General features: G+C 46.6%; 1 protein-coding gene across 18 annotated transcripts in view; it reads left to right on the top strand.

Moving 5' to 3' along the window:
- Positions 1-23,908, top strand: part of ADD1 (adducin 1) — a 572,382-nt gene that overhangs the window by 317,192 nt on the left and 231,282 nt on the right. The gene's annotated exons all lie outside the window — the stretch shown is intronic.

The raw sequence follows: 23,908 nt of genomic DNA, 5'->3' as shown, positions 1-23,908 counted from the left end.
AAATATACTTCTCTCTTATATGAAATGTTCAATCTGAATCTGCATCCTATTTCACTCTTGACCTACACTAGATTTGCTGAATGGATTTAAGTGAGCCTTTTTGATCCATTGAGATTTGTTGGTAATGTTCTTCTCAAAGCATTTTTTTGCAGTATGTACGCGTGTAGTTCACATGCTCAGCATACTCCTGCCATCTAATGTCCTGCTCAAAATGTTACAAGGTGTTTTTCTTTGAAGAAGTGCTTTCGGTTTCAAAGTGACCTATGAAACCTTTCCCGAAAATCACAATGCACCAAGGCACAGAAACTACCTCAAATTTCTTTCCACTATTGTGTGCAGGACTGTTTCAAGTACTTGTGTAAAAGCTTTGCTTTGCAAAATATCTTGATACCGAAAACTCAACATCAACACCATAACATTAAGTACATTAAACAGCACCAAACCAGAAGAGACCATTCTGAAGACTGCAGCCAGGTGGTATGAGAGTGACTAGTTTTGGGGAGATAATGGAAAACACCTTTAAATTCTCTCTCTGAAAATAGCAATGTCCCATGATCATTCCAGGTCCGCCACCTCTTTCTACTGCCAGACTATCAAGTAAGTACCTTTTGAGGCATGCATTGCCTATTGCAAAAATAGAAGGTGGTCATATTATGCCAGAATTCAACACTAATACGCTTTTGTATCTATTAAGTATTGTTGCCATCAGCTTTGAAGGATTAGGTCTGACTGTTTCTGTGTTCCTAGAACTGTAGCCCAGAGACCCATTAGCAACAGTCCCATAGCTCACTCTCCAATGCATTCCGACCCTGGAGGCAAGCATTTTCCAGCACCCACAGCAAAGCCTGCTCAAAGCACTAAGGAGAAGTCCCGAAACTAGAGAACCATCTCGACTCCCCTGACCTTGAAAAGCCAATGTCTGAGAACAGCCTCCTCCGAGGAATTACCTCCAACACAGCAGTGCCTTGACAGAGAAAGCTCCTTGCAATAAAACTCGTTCTGCCGAGTCAGAATCAGGTCTGAGGGCAAACGCTACTCAGTGCTTCCAGTTGGCCTCGATGAGAAGATACCTCTGACCCAGTCTCACCACCATAGTCGGCCTCTAAGTCTAAACAGCCTTCAACACCAAGCAAGGCTTTCTTGCATGGCATATACAGGAACTGATGACACTCTGAAACCGCAGCTGGAGATGCTCGGAACATATATCTTGTCACTGGCCATGTAATCGCCTGGCATGCATAATACATACAGCCATAACGAAACGGCACATGCTTACTTTGGAGGAAAATATTCCGGGGAAATTCATATCATTCCAGAGCCCTTAAAAGAGAAGAGCAGGAACCACTGCTGCATCACTACTTAAGTCACCATCTTCACCTTTAAGTTCATTTTCTGATTCAAATGGGGATATTTTTGCTGACCAATTGCCCACTTATCAAGATCGTGGGCCAGATGAAAAGCAAAATGTGTTGCAAGAGTATACAGTAGGCATCCAGTATGACAAACTACTCTATCCATTCCTAGTGAAAGTCTCTCCACCAGACAGCACTCGTCATACTTCCTCACCCAGTCACACTACAGCAGATAGATTGAATGAAGAGCTGCCCATGCTGAAGATTATGCACAAGTCATTGAGTGAAAAGTTCAAGGGCTTTGAGTAATTAAGGGTCAAGAAAAGAATCAAACCTGGAACCCAGGATCCTTTTATCATCTGAGGACATTTACCCCCAGAATCACTAGTTGTCCACATGGCCAGAAAAAAAAGCTTTCCTACAGGGCACAGGAATTTACACACACCCCAGCCAAGAAAGCAAGAATAGTTGATTCTTTAAAGCCAAGGCGTGGTCAGTCCTGCAACACATTTGGTGCATTTCCAAATCAATTACATTACTCTTGCAATACGAGACACAGCATTAGGAAGGAAATAAATAAACTTCTGGTACTTTTCGTAAGCTTAGGATATTGTGCAAGAAGCAAAGATTATCTCTAATACCAACATTATCAGGTGCACATTAGACACAGCAGATACATCCTACAGGCAGGTTAATATCAGTGTGCTCTTCTGTGGCCATACTTGACTGTGTATTTCAGGCTTTTGCTGGGAGGCCCTGCAGCATTCCCTTCGCCAGAGAGTCAAAGCAAACAGCAGTTTAAGCAAGGTCATTGTACTCGAGGATCCTTCTGTGTTAATGGATGATCCTGCTTCAGAGTTGTCCAAGGAAAGTGTAACTTTTCCTTTAGAGAATTACCTCATGTACATTCCCTGACCATGGAAAACCTGTCAGAGAAAGACTGATTCTTGACCTTCCTCAATGGAAAGCTTCCTTGGTCCCACGGGACTTCCACAGGTGCTGTCAAAAGCTCCTGTGGGAGTCCCATGTCTCCCCCTCCCAACTCCCATATCGTGCATGGTGAAAAAAATCATTTAAACCCATAATTTGACCCTCAAACACCCCTATATCACACCCCATTATGATACTTTTTATTTTGTTTTTCAGTGCCAGGGACCATGTCCTGGGATATTAAAATGACGACAGCAACTTTCTGTTCAGGTTGTGGCCAGCCAATTACACCGCTTCTATTCATGCACGAATTAGAGAATATTTGCGAATTATTCGCAAATTTTTCGCGCCTCTAGATATCTGTATTTCTTTTACTATCTCAAAAATTACTGAACGGATTTACACCAAACAAGAAAAAGGCTTTTTTCTGGACCAAAAGCTACCTTTCCTCCAAATATGGTGTAATTCCGTTCAGCAGTTTGGGATGTAGTCGTCTTACATGGGGAAACAAAATTTTTGACACCCCCACCCCCTTTCTTGACAGATCCCCCCCCAACCTTCCCATTCATAACACGATTCTCTGGAACACTTTTATGGAAAATTTCCTGAAGATTCTTTGAACGGCGCCAAAGATATAGGCAAGTCACAAAACGCTTTTTCTATGAAAACATGGTCCTAACTATACCTAACTACTGGCAACTGCCAGTAGGTAAAAAATAAATATATAAATATATATATATATATATATATATATATATGTTCGATGGCATGTGTAGCTGCAGATACACATGCTGTGCACATCCCGCCATCTGGTGTTGGGCTCGGAGTGTTACAAGTTGTTTTTCTTCGAAGAAGTCTTTTCGAGTCACGAGACCGAGGGACTCCTCCCATTTCGACTCCATTGCGCATGGGCGTCGACTCCATCTTAGATTGTTTTTTTTTCCGCCATCGGGTTCGGACGTGTTCCTTTTCGCTCCGTGTTTCGGGTCGGAAAGTTAGTTAGAATCTCGGAAAAAACGTCGGTATTGTTTGCATTCGGTATCGGGTTAGTTAGAACAGATCGACACCGAATTTTGAAGAGCTCCGGTGGCCCTTCGGGGTTTTTTCGATCCCCCGTCGGGGCCTGGTCGGCCCGGCCACGTGTCTCTTCAAGGCTGATGGAACGGACCCCATTCCGCTTCTGTCCAAAATGCCATAACAAGTATCCGTATACGGATCAGCATCTGGTCTGTAACTTGTGCTTGTCTCCGGAGCACAAGGAAGATACTTGTGAAGCCTGTTGAGCGTTTCGGTCGAGGAAGACATTGAGACCGAAGAGCCAGAAGACTGCAGATGGCGTCGACGCCGACAGGACAAGAGCGTTTCAAAGAGGAAGCTTTCTCTATCCACGAGTCGGACTTGGAAGAGCTCGAAACCGAAGAAATGCCAAAAACCGTGAGTAAGACGTCGAAACATAAGACTCACGAGAAGTCAACAAAAGCCCAGGGGACGCCACCGCCAACAGGCCATGGCTTAACCCAAAAATTAGGTGACCGACCCAAGGCACCGAAAAAGGGCACACTTGTGTCGAAGTCATCCGACTCCGGTCGAGATACCGCCACACAGCAATCTCGGAGCAGAGACGTCGAAAAATTTCGGCATCGGGACAGCGGCACCGAACAATTTCGGCACCGAGACACCACCACGCCGAAAATTTAAAAGGTTTCTTCGGAGCCTAAAAAGACGTCCGAAAAAGTTTCGGTTCCGAAACATCCAGCCTCGGAGCCGGAAAACAGGTTCCTATACAGAGGAACAAGGATTGTCCTCCCAAATGCAAAAGCATAGATTTGGAGAGGAACTTGAAGCAGTAGAGCCAGACTATACTCAAAGAAGGCTCCACATTCAAGAAGACACAGGGAAGATAACCACTCTTCCCCCTATTAAAATTAAAAGAAAACTTGCCTTTCAAGAAAAGGACAAGCAGCCACAGGCAAAGGTGGCAAGAAAAACAACTCCACCACCGTCTCCACCACCGTCAGTGCACACATCACCGGTAGCAACTCCTCCACTGATGTACTCCCCGACTCACAGTACATCTTACACAGTACATCTTACACACAGGTGGTCGCAAGGGCAGTTGCTTTCCATAACGTCACCTTGCATTCCGAACCAATTGAGGATGACTTTTTGTTTAACACGCTATCCTCCACTCATAGCCAATACCAAAGCCTACCTATGCTCCCAGGAATGCTAAAACATTCTAAACAAATCTTTCAAGATCCTGTTAAAGGCAGAGCCATAACTCCAAGGGTGGAGAAAAAGTACAAGCCACCGCCAACAGATCCAGTTTATATTACAACGCAGTTAACACCAGACTCAGTAGTTGTCGGGGCAGCTCGTAAGAGAGCAAACTCTCATACCTCAGGGGACGCACCACCTCCAGACAAGGAGAGTCGCAAATTTGATGCTGCGGGCAAAAGGGTTGCAGCACAAGCAGCAAACCAATGGCGCATTGCCAATTCACAAGAATTTTTGCAAGATACGATAGAGCTCACTGGGATGAGATGCAACATTTCATAGAACACTTACCCAAAGAGTTCCAAAAAAGAGCACAGCAAGTGGTGGAAGAAGGACAAAGTATCTCTAATAATCAGATACGGTCTTCGATGGATGCAGCAGATACGGCTGCAAGGACAGTAAATACTGCAATAACAATAAGAAGGCCCGCATGGCTGCGCACGTCAGGGTTCAAGCCGGAAATTCAACAAGCTGTGCTAAATATGCCATTTAATGAACAGCAGTTGTTTGGGCCGGAAGTCGACACTGCTATTGATAAACTCAAAAAAGACACTGATACAGCAAAAGCCATGGGCGCACTCTACTCCCCGCAGAGCAGAGGCACATTTCGCAAAACACCTTTTAGAGGAGGGTTTCGAGGGCAACCTACAGAAACCACAACATCACAAACAAGGCCCACTTACCAAAGCCAATATCAGCGGGGTGGTTTTTGGGGGCAATATAGAGGGGGACAATTCCAGAAAAATAGAGGAAAGTTCCAAAGCCCCAAAACTCCTCAAAATAAGCAGTGACTTACAAGTCACACATTCCCACCACATAACACCTGTGGGGGGGGAGACTAAGCCAATTTTACAAACATTGGGAGGAGATAACAACAGATACTTGGGTACTAGCAATTATCCAGCATGGTTATTGCATAGAATTTCTCAAATTCCCTCCAACAGTCCCACCGAAAACACACAGTATGTCAAAACAACATATAGATCTTCTAGGGTTAGAAGTTCAAGCATTGCTCCAAAAAGAAGCAATAGAATTAGTACCAAAACAAGAATTAAACACAGGAGTTTACTCACTGTATTTTCTAATACCCAAAAAAGACAAAACTCTAAGACCTATACTAGATCTCAGAATATTAAATACATACATCAAATCAGACCACTTTCACATGGTTACATTGCAAGAAGTAATCCCACTGCTCAAACAACAAGACTACATGACAACACTGGATCTAAAGGATGCATATTTCCATATACCAATACATCCTTCACACAGAAAGTACCTAAGGTTTGTATTCCAAGGGATACATTACCAATTCAAAGTGTTGCCATTCAGAATAACAACTGCGCCAAGAGTTTTTACAAAATGTCTGGCAGTAGTAGCTGCACACATCAGAAGGCAGCAAATACATGTGTTCCCGTACCTAGACGATTGGTTAATAAAAACCAACACGCAAATACAGTGTTCACAACACACAAAATATGTCATAGAAACCCTACACAAACTAGGTTTCTCAATCAACTACCCAAAGTCACACCTTCTGCCGTGTCAAACACAGCAATACCTAGGAGCAACAATCAACACAGTAAAAGGGATTGCCACTCCAAGTCCACAAAGAGTTCAAGCATTCCACAATGTAATACAAGCCATGTATCCAAAACAAAAGATACAAGTCAAAAGGGTAATGAAACTGCTAGGCATGATGTCTTCATGCATAGCCATTGTCCCAAATGCAAGACTGCACATGCGGCCCTTACAACAGTGCCTAGCATCACAATGGTCCCAAGCACAGGGTCAACTTCTAGATCTGGTGTTGATAGACCGCCAAACATACATCTCGCTTCAATGGAGGAACAGTATAAATTTAAACCAAGGGCGGCCTTTTCAAGACCCAGTGCCACAATACGTGATAACAACAGATGCATCCATGACAGGGTGGGGAGCACACCTCAATCAGCACAGCATCCAAGGACAATGGGACTTACAGCAGAGACAGTTTCATATAAATCACTTAGAACTGTTAGCGGTATTTCTAGCGCTGAAAGCATTTCAACCCATAATAACCCACAAATACATTCTTGTCAAAACAGACAACATGACAACAATGTATTACCTAAACAAACAGGGAGGAACACACTCGACACAGTTGTGTCTCCTAACACAAAAAATATGGCATTGGGCGATTCACAACCACATTCGCCTAATAGCACAATTTATTCCAGGGATTCAGAATCAGTTAGCAGACAATCTCTCTCGGGATCACCAACAGATCCACGAATGGGAAATTCACCCACAAATACTGAACACTTACTTCCAAATTTGGGGAACACCACAAATAGATCTATTTGCAACAAAGGAAAACTCACAATGCCAAAACTTCGCATCCAGGTACCCACAAAATCAGTCTCAGGGCAATGCGCTATGGATGAACTGGTCAGGGATATTTGCGTACGCTTTTCCCCCTCTCCCACTCCTTCCATATCTAGTAAACAAGTTGAGTCAAAACAAACTCAAACTCATACTAATAGCACCAACATGGGCAAGACAACCTTGGTACACAACACTACTGGACCTTTCAATAGTACCTCATGTCAAACTACCAAACAGACCAGATCTGTTAACACAACACAAACAACAGATCAGACATCCAAATCCAGCATCGCTGAATCTAGCAATTTGGCTCCTGAAATCTTAGAATTCGGGCACTTAGACCTCACACAAGAGTGTATGGAGGTCATAAAACAAGCTAGGAAGCCTACCACTAGACACTGCTATGCTAATAAGTGGAAAAGATTTGTTTATTACTGCCATAATAATCAAATTCAACCCTTACACGCATCTGCAAAAGATATAGTAGGATACTTACTACATTTGCAAAAGTCAACACTAGCTTTCTCTTCCATCAAAATACATCTTACTGCAATTTCAGCTTACCTGCAAATTACGCACTCAACTTCATTATTTAGGATACCAGTCATAAAAGCATTTATGGAAGGCCTAAAGAGCATTATACCACCAAGAACACCACCAGTTCCTTCATGGAACCTCAACATTGTCTTAACAAGACTCATGGGTCCGCCTTTTGAGCCCATGCACTCTTGTGAAATGCAATACTTAACGTGGAAAGTTGCATTTTTAATTGCCATCACATCTCTAAAAAGAGTGAGTGAAATTCAAGCATTTACAATTCAAGAACTATTTATTCAAATACACAAAAATAAAGTAGTCCTACGGACAAATCCTAAATTTTTACCAAAAGTAATCTCACCGTTCCAATTGAATCAAACGGTAGAATTACCAGTGTTCTTCCCACAGCCAGATTCTGTAGCTGAAAGAGCACTACATACATTAGACATCAAAAGAGCACTAATGTACTATATTGACAGAACCAAACTAATTCGAAAGACAAAACAACTATTTATTGCCTTTCAAAAACCTCATACAGGAAATCCAATTTCAAAACAAGGCATTGCTAGATGGATAGTTAAGTGCATTCAAACCTGCTATCTCAAAGCTAAAAGAGAGCTGCCTATTACACCAAAGGCACACTCAACAAGAAAAAAAGGTGCTACCATGGCCTTTCTAGGAAATATTCCAATGAACAAAATATGTAAGGCAGCAACATGGTCTACGCCTCATACATTTACGAAGCACTACTGTGTAGATGTGTTAACTGCACAACAGGCAACAGTAGGTCAATGTAAGGAAATGCCTCCTTGGCATGGTTGCCCCCTGACTTTTTTGCCTTTGCTGATGCTATGTTTACAATTGAAAGTGTGCTGAGGCCTGCTAACCAGGCCCCAGCACCAGTGTTCTTTCCCTAACCTGTACTTTTGTGTCCACAATTGGCAGACCCTGGCATCCAGATAAGTCCCTTGTAACTGGTACTTCTAGTACCAAGGGCCCTGATGCCAAGGAAGGTCTCTAAGGGCTGCAGCATGTCTTATGCCACCCTGGAGACCTCTCACTCAGCACAGACACACTGCTTGCCAGCTTGTGTGTGCTAGTGAGAACAAAACGAGTAAGTCGACATGGCACTCCCCTCAGGGTGCCATGCCAGCCTCTCACTGCCTATGCAGTATAGGTAAGACACCCCTCTAGCAGGCCTTACAGCCCTAAGGCAGGGTGCACTATACCATAGGTGAGGGTACCAATGCATGAGCATGGTACCCCTACAGTGTCTAAACAAAACCGTAGACATTGTAAGTGCAGGGTAGCCATAAGAGTATATGGTCTGGGAGTCTGTCAAACATGAACTCCACAGCACCATAATGGCTACACTGAAAACTGGGAAGTTTGGTATCAAACTTCTCAGCACAATAAATGCACACTGATGCCAGTGTACATTTTATTGCAAAATACACCCCAGAGGGCACCTTAGAGGTGCCCCCTGAAACTTAACCGACTGTCTGTGTAGGCTGACTAGTTCCAGCAGCCTGCCACACCAGAGACATGTTGCTGGCCCCATGGGGAGAGTGCCTTTGTCACTCTAAGGCCAGTAACAAAGCCTGCACTGGGTGGAGATGCTAACACCTCCCCCAGGCAGGAGCTGTGACACCTGGCGGTGAGCCTCAAAGGCTCACCCCTTTGTCACAGCCCAGCAGGGCACTCCAGCTTAGTGGAGTTGCCCGCCCCCTCCGGCCACGGCCCCCACTTTTGGCGGCAAGGCTGGAGGGAACAAAGAAAGCAACAAGGAGGAGTCACTGGCCAGTCAGGACAGCCCCTAAGGTGTCCTGAGCTGAAGTGACTCTAACTTTTAGAAATCCTCCATCTTGCAGATGGAGGATTCCCCCAATAGGGTTAGGATTGTGACCCCCTCCCCTTGGGAGGAGGCACAAAGAGGGTGTACCCACCCTCAGGGCTAGTAGCCATTGGCTACTAACCCCCCAGACCTAAACACGCCCTTAAATTTAGTATTTAAGGGCTACCCTGAACCCTAGAAAATTAGATTCCTGCAAACTACAAGAAGAAGGACTGCCTAGCTGAAAACCCCTGCAGAGGAAGACCAGAAGACGACAACTGCCTTGGCTCCAGAAACTCACCGGCCTGTCTCCTGCCTTCCAAAGAACTCTGCTCCAGCGACGCCTTCCAAGGGACCAGCGACCTCTGAATCCTCTGAGGACTGCCCTGCTTCGAAAAAGACAAGAAACTCCCGAGGACAGCGGACCTGCTCCAAAAAGACTGCAACTTTGTTTCAAGAAGCAGCTTTAAAGAACCCTGCAACTCCCCGCAAGAAGCGTGAGACTTGCAACACTGCACCCGGCGACCCCGACTCGGCTGGTGGAGAACCAACACCTCAGGGAGGACCCCCGGACTACTCTACGACTGTGAGTACCAAAACCTGTCCCCCCTGAGCCCCCACAGCGCCGCCTGCAGAGGGAATCCCGAGGCTTCCCCTGACCGCGACTCTCTGAAACCTAAGTCCCGACGCCTGGAAAAGACCCTGCACCCGCAGCCCCCAGGACCTGAAGGACCGGACTTTCACTGCAGAAGTGACCCCCAGGAGTCCCTCTCCCTTGCCCAAGTGGAGGTTTCCCCGAGGAAGCCCCCCCCTTGCCTGCCTGCAGCGCTGAAGAGATCCGTTGATCTCTCATAGACTAACATTGCAAACCCGACGCTTGTTTCTACACTGCACCCGGCCGCCCCCGCGCTGCTGAGGGTGAAATTTCTGTGTGGGCTTGTGTCCCCCCCGGTGCCCTACAAAACCCCCCTGGTCTGCCCTCCGAAGACGCGGGTACTTACCTGCAAGCAGACCGGAACCGGGGCACCCCCTTCTCTCCATTCTAGCCTATGCGTTTTGGGCACCACTTTGAACTCTGCACCTGACCGGCCCTGAGCTGCTGGTGTGGTGACTTTGGGGTTGCTCTGAACCCCCAACGGTGGGCTACCTTGGACCAAGAACTGAACCCTGTAAGTGCCTTACTTACCTGGTAAAACTAACAAAAACTTACCTCCCCCAGGAACTGTGAAAATTGCACTAAGTGTCCACTTTTAAAGTAACTATTTGTGAATAACTTGAAAAGTATACATGCAATTGAAATGATTCAAAGTTCCTAATGTACTTACCTGCAATACCTTTCAAACAAGATATTACAGGTTAAATTTGAACCTGTGGTTCTTAAAATAAACTAAGAAAAGATATTTTTCTATAACAAAACCTATTGGCTGGATTTGTCTCTGAGTGTGTGTACCTCATTTATTGTCTATGTGTATGTACAACAAATGCTTAACACTACTCCTTGGATAAGCCTACTGCTCGACCACACTACCACAAAATAGAGCATTAGTATTATCTATTTTTACCACTATTTTACCTCTAAGGGGAACCCTTGGACTCTGTGCATGCTATTCCTTACTTTGAAATAGCACATACAGAGCCAACTTCCTACAGTCAAGCTGTACTAAGAACATTATTTCAAACTACTTCAACTCCTACAGGCTGAACCACCGCTTTTGGGAAGAAAACTGCTTACTAGTCTATGCACAGCATGTGTATCTGCAGCTACACATGCCATTGAACGGAAAATGTCACTTACCCAGTGTACATCTGTTCGTGGCATTAGTCGCTGCAGATTCACATGCGCCCACCCGCCTCCCCGGGAGCCTGTAGCCGTTTAAAAGTAGATCTTGAACATTTGTACATTTGTAAATATATTACTTTAAAATTCATTGTATACATACGTATTCACTCCATTGCATGGGCACTATTACTAGCATACACAACTCCTACCTCACCCTCTGCGGGGAAAACAATCTAAGATGGAGTCGACGCCCATGCGCAATGGAGTCGAAATGGGAGGAGTCCCTCGGTCTCGTGACTCGAAAAGACTTCTTCGAAGAAAAACAACTTGTAACACTCCGAGCCCAACACCAGATGGCGGGATGTGCACAGCATGTGAATCTGCAGCGACTAATGCCACGAACAGATGTACACTGGGTAAGTGACATTTTCCATATATATATATATATATATATATGTTCGATGGCATGTGTAGCTGCAGATACACATGCTGTGCACAGTCCGCCGTCTGGTGTTGGGCTCGGAGTGTTACAAGTTGTTTTTCTTCGAAGAAGTCTTTTCGAGTCACGAGACCGAGGGACTCCTCCCATTTCGATTCCATTGCGCATGGGCGTCGACTCCATCTTAGATTGTTTTTTTTCCGCCATCGGGTTCGGACGTGTTCCTTTTCGCTCCGTGTTTCGGGTCGGAAAGTTAGTTAGAATCTCGGAAAAAAACGTCGGTATTGTTGCGTTCGGTATCGGGTTAGTTAGAACAAATCGACATCGAATTTTGAAGAGCTCCGGTGGCCCTTCGGGGTAATTTCGATCCCCCGTCGGGGCCTGGTCGGCCCGACCGCGTGCGACTTCAAGACTGATGGAACGGACCCCGTTCCGCTTCTGTCCAAAATGCCATAACAAATATCCGTATACGGATCAGCATCTGGTCTGTAACTTGTGCTTGTCCCCCGAGCACAAGGAGGATACGTGTGAAGCCTGTCGAGCGTTTCGGTCGAGGAAGACGCTGAGAGACCGAAGAGCCAGGAGATTACAGATGGCATCCACGCAGACAGGTTAACAACGGTTCGAGGAGGAAGAAGAAGCTTTCTCCATCCACGAGTCGGATTCAGAAGAACTCAACGCCGAAGAAACAACAACCGTGAGTAAGACGTCGAAAATAAGGACTCACGAAAAGTCCACAAAAGCCCAGGGGACGCCACCGCCAACAGGCCATGGCTTAACCCAAAAACTAGGTGACCGACCCAAGGCACCAAAAAAGGGCATGCTGGTGTCGAAGTCATCCGACTCCGGTCGTGATACCGCCACACAGCAACCTCGGAGCCGAGACAGCGGCTCCGAGAAACTTCGGCACAGAGACAGCGGCACCGAAGAGATTCGGCACCGAGACACTGCGCCGAAACCAAAGAAAATTTCTTCGGAGCCGAAAAAGACTTCCGAAAAGGTTTCGGTCCCGAAACATCCAGCCTCGGAGCCGAAAACTAGTTCTTATACAGAGGAACAAGGGTTAACCACCCAATTACATAGATTTGGAGAGGAGCTTCAAGCTGTAGAGCCTGACTACACGCAGAGAAGGCTTCATATTCATGAAGACACAGGGAAGATAACCACTCTTCCCCCAATCAAGATTAAAAGGAAACTTGCCTTTCAACAAGGGGACAAGCAACCACAGGCAAAGGTGGCAAAGAAAACAACCCCACCACCTTCTCCACCACCATCAACACATGCATCACCAGCGACAACTCCACCACTAATGCACTCACCAGCTCATACCACAATGAGTCAGGATGATCCCGATGCATGGGACCTCTACGATGCTCCAGTGTCTGACAATAGCCCAGACTCTTATCCTACAAAACCGTCACCACCTGAGGACAGTACATCCTATACACAGGTGGTCGCAAGGGCAGCCGAGTTTCACAATGTCTCCTTACATTCGGAACCAATTGAGGATGACTTTCTCTTTAACACCCTATCCTCCACCCATAGCCAGTATCAAAGCCTTCCCATGCTCCCAGGAATGCTAAGACATTCAAAGCAAATATTTCAGGATCCAGTTAAAGGCAGAGCCATAACTCCAAGGGTGGAGAAAAAATATAAGCCACCGCCCACGGATCCAATATATATTACAACACAACTAACACCAGACTCAGTAGTTGTGGGGGCAGCTCGTAAGAGAGCCAACTCTCATACCTCAGGCGACGAACCACCTCCAGACAAGGAGAGCCGCAAATTTGATGCTGCGGGAAAAAGAGTTGCAGCAAATCAGTGGCGTATTGCCAATTCACAAGAACTTTTGGCAAGATACGACAGGGCTCATTGGGATGAAATGCAACATTTCATCGAACACTTACCCAAGGAGTTCCAAAAAAAGAGCCCTACAGGTTGTGGAAGAGGGACAAAGTATCTCAAATAATCAGATACGGTCTTCCATGGATGCAGCAGATACAGCTGCAAGGACAATAAACACTGCAGTCACAATACGAAGGCACGCATGGCTGCGCACTTCTGGGTTCAAACCGGAAATCCAGCAGGCTGTGCTCAATATGCCGTTTAATGAACAGCAATTGTTTGGGCCGGAGGTAGACACTGCCATCGAAAAACTCAAGAAGGACACCGATACAGCCAAAGCCATGGGCGCACTCTACTCCCCGCAGAGCAGAGGCACATTTCGGAAAACACCTTTTAGGGGAGGGTTTCGAGGTCAACCCACAGAAACCACAACCTCACAAACAAGGCCTACCTACCAGGGTCAATATCAGAGGGGAGGTTTTCGGGGGCAATTTAGAGGGGGCCAATTCCCCAAAAATCGAGGAAAATTCCAAGGCCCCAAAACCCCTCAAAATAAGCAGTGACTCACAAGTCACACACCCCCATCACATAACACCTGTGGGGGGAAGACTAAGCCAATTTTACAAACTTTGGGAGGAAATAACAACAGACACTTGGGTCTTAGCAATTATCTAGCATGGTTATTGCATAGAATTTCGCCAATTCCCTCCAAACGTCCCACCGAAAACACACAATATGTCAAAACAACATATAGATCTTCTAGGACTAGAAGTTCAAGCATTGCTACAAAAGGACGCAATAGAATTAGTACCAATTCAACAAAAAAACACAGGAGTTTACTCACTGTACTTTCTAATACCCAAAAAGGACAAAACTCTGAGACCAATACTAGATCTCAGAACACTAAATACCTACATAAAATCAGACCACTTTCACATGGTCACGTTACAAGACGTAATCCCACTGCTCAAACAGCAAGACTACATGACAACATTAGATCTAAAAGATGCGTATTTTCATATACCAATACATCCTTCACACAGGAAATACCTAAGGTTCGTATTCCAAGGAATACATTACCAATTCAAAGTGTTGCCATTCGGAATAACAACTGCACCAAGAGTTTTTACAAAATGCCTGGCAGTAGTAGCTGCACATATCAGAAGGCAGCAAATACATGTGTTCCCGTACTTAGATGACTGGTTAATCAAAACCAACACGCTAAAACACTGTTCACAGCACACAAAATATGTCATACAAACCCTTCACAGGCTAGGTTTCTCCATCAACTACGCGAAGTCACACCTTTTGCCGTGTCAAACGCAGCAATACTTAGGAGCGACAATCAACACAGCAAATGGGATTGCCACTCTCAAGTCCACAACGGGTTCAAACATTTCACAAAGTAATACAGGCCATGTATCCAACACAAAAGATACAAGTCAGAATGGTAATGAAACTACTAGGCATGATGTCTTCATGCATAGCCATTGTCCCAAACGCAAGATTGCACATGCGGCCCTTACAACAGTGCCTAGCATCACAATGGTCACAAGCACAGGGTCAACTTCTAGATCTGGTGTTGATAGACCGCCAAACATACATCTCGCTTCTATGGTGGAACAGTACAAATTTAAACCGAGGGCGGCCTTTCCAAGACCCAGTGCCACAATACGTCATAACAGATGCTTCCATGACAGGGTGGGGAGCACACCTCAATCAACACAGCATCCAAGGACAATGGGACATACATCAGAGACAGTTTCACATAAATCACTTGGAAATGTTAGCAGTATTTCTAGCGCTGAAAGCATTTCAACCCATAATAACCCAAAAATACATTCTTGTCAAAACAGACAACATGACAACAATGTATTATCTAAACAAACAAGGAGGGACACACTCGACACAGTTGTGCCTCCTAACACAGAAAATATGGCATTGGGCGATTCACAACCACATTCTCCCAATTTATTCCAGGGATTCAGAACCAGTTGGCAGACAATCTCTCTCGAGATCACCAACAAACCCACGAATGGGAAATTCACCCCCAAATACTAAACAATTACTTTCAAATTTGGGGGACACCTCAAATAGATCTATTTGCAACAAAGGAAAACTCAAAATGCCAAAACTTTGCATCCAGGTACCCACAAGATCAATCCCAAGGCAATGCTCTATGGATGAACTGGTCAGGGATCTTTGCATACGCTTTTCCCCCTCTCCCTCTCCTTCCATATGTAGTAAACAAGTTGAGTCAAAACAAACTCAAACTCATACTAATAGCACCAACGTGGGCAAGGCAACCTTGGTACACGACACTACTAGACCTGTCAGTAGTACCTCATGTCAAACTACCCAACAAACCAGATCTGTTAACACAACACAAACAACAGATCAGACATCCAAATCCAGCATCGTTGAATCTAGCAATTTGGCTCCTGAAATCCTAGAATTCGGACACTTGCACCTCACACAAGAATGTATGGAGGTCATAAAACAAGCTAGGAAACCTACCACTAGACACTGCTACGCAAACAAGTGGAAAAGATTCGTGTATTACTGCCAGAATAATCAAATTCAGCCATTACACGCATCTCCAAAAGATATAGTAGGATATTTACTACATTTGCAAAAATCAAATCTAGCTTTCTCTTCCATAAAGATACATCTCACCGCAATATCAGCTTACCTACAAATTACTCATTCAACTTCACTATTTAGAATACCAGTCATTAAAGCGTTTATGGAAGGCTTAAAGAGAATCATACCACCAAGAACACAACCTGTTCCTTCATGGAACCTCAACATTGTCTTAACAAGACTCATGGGTCCACCTTTCGAGCCCATGCATTCTTGTGAAATGCAATACTTAACGTGGAAAGTTGCATTTTTAATTGCCATCACATCTCTAAGAAGAGTGAGCGAGATTCAAGCATTTACCATACAAGAACCATTTATTCAGATACATAAAAATAAAGTAGTTCTAAGAACAAATCCTAAATTTTTACCAAAGGTTATCTCACCGTTCCACTTAAATCAAACAGTAGAATTACCAGTGTTCTTCCCACAACCAGATTCTGTAGCTGAAAGAGCACTACATACATTAGACATCAAAAGAGCACTAATGTACTACATTGACAGAACAAAACTAATTAGAAAAACAAAACAACTATTTATTGCCTTTCCAAAACCTCATACAGGAAATCCAATTTCAAAACAAGGCATTGCTAGGTGGATAGTTAAGTGTATTCAAACCTGCTATCTTAAAGCAAAGAGAGAGCTGCCTATTACACCAAAGGCACACTCAACCAGAAAGAAAGGGGCTACCATGGCCTTTCTAGGAAATATTCCAATGAACGAAATATGTAAGGCAGCAACATGGTCTACGCCTCATACATTTACCAAGCACTACTGTGTAGATGTGTTAACTGCACAACAAGCCACAGTAGGTCAGGCTGTACTAAGAACATTATTTCAAACTACTTCAACTCCTACAGGCTGAACCACCGCTTTTGGGGAGATAACTGCTTACTAGTCTATGCACAGCATGTGTATCTGCAGCTACACATGCCATCAAACGGAAAATGTCACTTACCCAGTGTACATCTGTTCGTGGCATGAGTCGCTGCAGATTCACATGCGCCCACCCGCCTCCCCGGGAGCCTGTAGCCGTTTAGAAGTAGATCTTGAACATTTGTACATTTGTAAATATATTACTTTAACCTTTATTATGTACATACGTATTCATTCCATTGCATGGGCACTATTACTAACATACACAACTCCTACCTCACCCTCTGCTGGGAAACCCCCGAACCCGATGGCGGAAAGAAAACAATCTAAGATGGAGTCGACGCCCATGCGCAATGGAATCAAAATGGGAGGAGTCCCTCGGTCTCGTGACTCGAAAAGACTTCTTCGAAGAAAAACAACTTGTAACACTCCGAGCCCAACACCAGACGGCGGACTGTGCACAGCATGTGAATCTGCAGCGACTCATGCCACGAACAGATGTACACTGGGTAAGTGACATTTTCCATATATATATATATATATATGTTCGATGGCATGTGTAGCTGCAGATAGACATGCTTATGCATAGGTCCTGCCATATAGTGTTGGGCTCGGAGTGTTTCAAGTTGTTTTTCTTCGAAGAAGTGTTTTCGAGTCACGGGATCGAGTGACTCCTCCTCTTCGGCTCCATTGCGCATGGACATCGACTCCATCTTAGATTGTTTTCTTTCCGCCATCGGGTTCGGACGTGTTTCTTTTCGCTCCGGTAGTTCGAGTTGGAAAAGTGCTACAAACTCTCTAATTCGTCTGTATTGTTTAGATCGTGTACCATCTATCATGGACACTTCGATACCAGCGGATCCAATTCCTTTACTTGCCCTTCGGGACACCCGCACCCAACTTGGGCCTGGTCAGGCCGACCAAAAGCCTTGTCGAAGCCTCATGGGCCGGACCCCGTTTCGCTTCTGCCCTCGGTGCCACGCCAAGTTCCCTTATACGGACCAACACCTTGTCTGTAACCTGTGTCTAGCTCCAGATCACTGAGAGGATACTTGTGAGGCCTGCAGATCCTTCCACCCGAAGAAGACTCTACGAGTCAGAAGAGTGCGAAGGTTGGAAATGGCGTCTAGAAGCACCGAACGTCTCCACGTGGAAGAAGAGGAGATTATGCACACCGCAGTCTCCGTTCGGGGGTCCGACTCCGAACAAGAGTCCGAGGAGGACAGACCAGCCATGGCAGGACAGCACGTGAGTACGCCTGCCCCTGTCCAATCCAAGCCCAAACACAAGGCCTCGGGAATGCCACTGCCGGAAGTCCATGGCTCCACCTGTAAAAAGACTTCCGGTGACCAAGCAACAACTTCGGCACCGAGAAGGGCCATGCCGCCGAAGCACAGGCTCCGAAATAGGCAAACACCGACCCATCGAGTCAAAGCCTCGAGAATCCCTCTCGGAGCCGAGGCCAACATATACTCCAGGCCTTTCGATCCCAAGGAAACCGGCTTCGGAGCCGAAAAGACCCATATACACTGACTAGCATGGACTTTCCAAAGAACTTAAAGAAAGCCATAGATTTTCCGAGGAACTCACACAAATGGAGGAATTTGATGAAAGGCAGGCCAGAATTCAGAATCATAAAGACACTGGCAAGATCCTAACTGCACCTCCTCTGAAAACAAAGAGAAAGCTGGCCTTTCAAGGAGAATTGGACACTGATCAGCCACCAGCTAAAGTGCCAAAACCCAAACAAAAAACTCCACCTCCACAGTTCTCACCTCATCAGTCTCCTCCTCATTCTCTTCACCTAACTGTTTCTCCACCAACTACCCCCACTGCACAGTCTCCAGTACACTCTGCAGATTCACACCAAGATAATATCGACCCATGGGACCTCTACGATGATCCCATTTCTGATAACGGTCCAAACTGCTGTCCTTCAAAACCATCACCCCCAGAGGATAGCACCTCATACACTCAGGTTCTAGCTAGGGCAGCGTCATACCATAACGTAGCCATGCACACAGAACCTCTTGAGCATGATTTTCTCTTTAATACATAATCCTCCACTCACACTACGTACCAGTCCCTTCCCATGCTTCCTAGCATGTTAAAACATGCACATCAGATTTTTCAAGAACCAGTTAAGGCAAGAGTCATCACTCCTAGGATAGAAAAGAAATATAAGCCACCTCCTTCTGACCCAGCTTTCATTACCCAGCAGCTACCTCCAGATTCCGTAGTTATCAGTGCAGCAAGGAAAAGGGCTAACTCCCAGTCGTCTGGTGATGCACCGCCACCAGATAAAGAAAGCAGAAAATTCTATGCTGCTGGTAAGAGTAGCATCGCAAGCAGCTAATCAATGGAGAATAGCCAACTCCCAAGCACTACTGGCTTAGTACAATAGGGCCCACTGGGAGGCGATGAAAAATATCATCCAGCATCTCCCCAAGGATCAACAAAAAAGAGCCAAGCAAATAGTCGAGGAAGGGCAGGCTATTACAAATAATCACATTTTGTCAGCTCTAGACTCCGCAGACACAGCAGCAAGAACATTCAATACTGCGGTCACCATTCGAAGACAAGCATGGCTTCGGTCGTCAGGTTTTAAACCCGAAATCCAGCAGGCTGTCCTTAACATGCCATTTAATGAAAAACAGCTTTTTGGCACTCAGGTTGATGCAGCCAATGAAAAAATGAAAAAAGATTCTGACACTGCTAAAGCCATGGGTGCTCCTTTATTCTACACAGTACAAAGATTAATTTCAAAAGCCTCCATACAGGGGAGGTTTTAGAGCCCAAACATCTGAGGCATCTACCTCACAATGAAAACAGACTTACCAGCCTCGGTACCAAAGAGGTGGGTTTCGAGGAACTTACAGGGGCCAATTCCCCAGAGGTAGGGGAAAATATCAGCCATCAAAGCAAACCTCACACACAAAACAGTGACTTGCTCCACATCTTCCTTCACCACACTGCAAAAGTTCCACACACACTGGTTACCCACCACAACAGACAATTGGGTACTATCCATTATCCAAAATGGTTACTGCATAGAATTCGCACAAAATCCTCCAGATATACCTCCAAAACCACACAAACTCTTCTCCCAACACATTTCCATGTTGCAAACAAAGGTACAGTCACTATTACTGAAACAAGCCATAGAGCTTGTACCACATCATCAAATAGGAACAGGGACGGGGCGTGGCCGGATGCCATGACGGTAGCAGCCTCTCCGTGAGCTGCCGTCCTCGTCTCCCGGTCTCAGGGAATCCTGTCCTTCAGAAGCCCCACAACCCAGCCATAAGTGGGGCTGGGGGTGCGAGAGGTCGAGCAATCATGCCGCCGGCGGGTTTGAGGCCTGCGACCCGTGCCAGAGGCGGCTGAACTGGGCAGCTCAGAGCCGCGAAAAATCCAAGATGGTGGCCGCCATCTTAAACTCAGCATAGACGCCACCTGGAAGCGCCCGGGGGCACCTCTCCCGTCTGACCCTGAGGTGGTGAGTCCTGGGGCCATCGGAGGTGAGGAGTCGGCTCCGGAAAGCTGTGTGGGGACCGCGGAACGACAAGAGCCCCGGGGGGAACCTTACCTGATTGGCAGCGTCCACATTGGGGCCCGTAGTAAGGTGTGTAGAGACGAGCGATCATGCTGCCGGCGGTTTCCCGGACCGAGTCAGAAGCACCAGGACTGGGTGGCTCAGAGCAGCGAAAAGTCTAGGGTAGCGGCCACCGCCCTGAAATCATCGCCGCCTGGAGACACGTGGGGGCGCTTCTCCTTCCTGATGCCGAGGTGAGGGGCCCTGGGTCTGTCGGGAGTGAGGAATCGGCTCCAGGAGGCTACTTGGGGCCCCAGGGGAAACCATACCTGCACAGCGACGTCCCATTGGGTTTGTCCTCGCCCGTCCTCAACCCCCTGGGGGCCCCGGAGTGGTTCTCTTCACTGTAAAGGCCTCACCCACTAATTTGTGGTTATGGGAGTGGGGGGCAACCCTCTCTCCTTTTTCCTGCTGATGGCGATACCCCTCTGGAGATAGGGGGGCAAGCTGGAGCCGAGCTATCCGAGGGCCCTGTCAGAGCTGAACGACGCTGAGAGTGGAACACCGATACCTCGGGCGGCGAAGAGACCCGGGGTCCGTTTTGTGGGCCCTCCTGTTGGCTCAGAGAGGAGAGATTTGTTGAGGGGAGGAGGATAGGCCCCTCTGCAGCTCATCCTGAACTATTGCAAGAGTGGATCCCAGTGAACAGAGACAGTCACCCACGGTGAACACACTGAATGACACACAAGATGGGCAAAACGGGCCGGAGAAGGGACACTGAACTTAAGAATGATCCTTCCCCAAGAGAGATGACCAATCTTGGAGATACCATGAACCCCACCCCCGAAGAGAGGAGAGGGGATCCTACCCTTCAGGATGTACTACTGGCCATATCGGCCTCCCAGTAGCGCTGGAAGGAAAGATCGACGCGCTGGCCACTGACCTTACGGTGCTCAGAGACGACCACTGCTGTCTGGCTGAAAAAGTGACTGCCACGGACAAGCAGTTGGGGGAACAGTGACCTGTAATTAAAGACAATACCAAGATGACACAACAAATGGAAAAACTGATTCGAGAGTTAGAACTGTGAGCAGAAGACGCCTAAAACAGATCATGACGAAATAATATCCGATTGATTGGACTACCCGAACAAACTGAAAAATCCAACCTGGTGGAGTTTCTTGAGCGCTGGCTGAGGGAGGATGTGGCCGAGGATGGATTGTCTCCCTTCTTCGCATTTGAAAGAGCGCACAGAGTCCCGGCTCGCTCCTCCCTCCCGGGGGCTCCCCCGAGACCAATAATAGCTAAACTACTTCATTAAAGGGATAGAGACTATTTGCTCAGCCAAAGCAGGAAGAGAGGAGACAACCATGTGGTCCGTATCTTCCCAGACTTCTCCAAAGAAGTACAGAAGCAGAGAGCTTCCTTTAGGGACGCCAAACAAAGACTCCGCAAAATGGGGATCCAATATGGAATGATGTTCCCTGCCAAATTGAGAGAGGTGACCAAAACTGGCGTACAGTTCTTCAGTACGGTTGAAGAGACCTGGCAATGGATCGACATGCAGACCCAGGAGGGAAGGCACACACAGATCTGAGATCTCTCGTCCAGAACGAAAGAGGAAAAACAGACACAGTAAAACCGGCAGAATGGGTAGCCCATCTCTGGTGGAAATGCTGAAAGAGAGACAAAAAGCGATGGAAGCGGCTGCTTCCCTGAATGGCTCTGACCCTGGCTCCTATAGACAGACCCAAGAAGAATTAGAACAGTCTGAGTCCGAACAAGAATCAGAGCTTTCACACTCGTCGGACAGGATCGGCCCTGACTTGACGCCTGGCACTTCAGACTGTATCATCTGAAGGAACCCCTACCGGCACCCCTCACAGGGGAGAAATCGAGCTCAGGAATGGGGAACTGCCGCGACTACAGCGACCATAGCGATCTGCACCAAGTCCGCCACCTAGCCCTGCGACATGAGATCGGCTGAGCTTGCAGGAGAACAGGAACTATGTCATCCCCGTATACAATTCTCCCATGAGACGGGGAGACGGTGTTACAGTACACTTTTGGTTCGAGATAAGAGCACCCCCCTACTTTGATAAACTGGTTAAATTTCTTTTAGTTTGGGTGAGAGACGTTCCTACTTTTGTCCTGGGGATGGGGAGTTGGGTTGTTATCTGTTGGGTTTCAGGTGCGGGGATAAATGAGCCTCTAAAAGAATTTATAAAGAAAATGGAGCTGACATGTGAGACTACTAAAATGGGTGAAGTGTGTGCTGGTATAGGCATGCCAGGGGGGAGAGGGGGAGATGATTCCCGAAATGGTAATGCTAAACTCTTATAAGTACCTCATATGGAATATAAGGGGCATTCATATGATGGCCAAAAGATACAAGATTTTTTTGTATTTACAGTGAAGGGGAATTCAGATAGCAATGCTCCAAGAAACCCACTTGACCCAGGCAGAGGGAAAAGCACTTCAAAAGCGATGGAAAGGCCAGGCATACCACACCTCTTATTCCGCTTTCACGAGGGGTACTCTAATTTGGATCCGGGCCGGGGTCCCCTTCCAGATGTTGGATAGCCTCATAGACCCAGAGGGCCGATTTGTGGCGGTTCGGGGCAGGTTGGAGGGCAGAGACCTGGCGTTGATTAATGTGTATGCGCCCAACTCGGATCAAGGAGAGTTCTTTACACACATGTCTGGTTTATTGGCCCCATATTTGCAAACCTCAGTGGTGCTGGGAGGTGACTTCAACTGTGTGGGAGACCCTGTAATGGACAGGTCGCACCTGCCATTGCATGATTCTCCCCTAGTGAGAGTGGCTCTGCAATTCTCGACCTGGCAAAAGAACTGGGGGCTGATTGATGACTGGCACAGATTACATCCAGACGAAAGAGACTACTCTTTCTTTTCTCATTTACACGAGTTGCATGTTAGATTAGATGCATTCCTCTGCACCCCAGATGTATACCCCCAGGTACACAATGCGGAATATCTGACCCGTGCACTTTCTGACCACAACCCCCTTTTATTGTCATCGAGGTGGGGTCCCCTGTCCCCAGCATCCCTACTTGGAGGCTCAAACCCGAAATTCTAGAAGACTCGCTCTTCCGTGAAGAGTTGCGGCAACATATCACTCCATTTTTTTAAGATAACGATGCATCCCCTGTTAACCCCTTGAATGAATGGGATGCCTTTAAGGCGGTAATAAGGAGGAGGTGTATAGAGGGGGTGGTGGGGGTGCATAGGGCTCTCCTGGGGGACACAGAACGGGCTGAGGACAAGCTGCGGGTGGCCGAGAGAAACAGACCCGGGAACCCACATCTACAGAACTCTATATTGGAACTTAGAGCGGAAGTGGCAGATTGTACAGAACGCCTCTGGTGCTTCGATTATAGAAACTACCTCACTCGTGTACATGGAGAGAGAGACAAGGCGGGCCGGCTACTTGCATATGTCGTATCACAATCCCTCAGGTCCCCAGTCATAA

Source organism: Pleurodeles waltl, chromosome 1_2, assembly GCF_031143425.1.
Source record: "Pleurodeles waltl isolate 20211129_DDA chromosome 1_2, aPleWal1.hap1.20221129, whole genome shotgun sequence".
Lineage (NCBI taxonomy): Eukaryota > Metazoa > Chordata > Amphibia > Caudata > Salamandridae > Pleurodeles > Pleurodeles waltl.
Note: the sequence above shows the minus strand (reverse complement) of the source record. Positions and strands in the feature narration are given on the sequence as shown.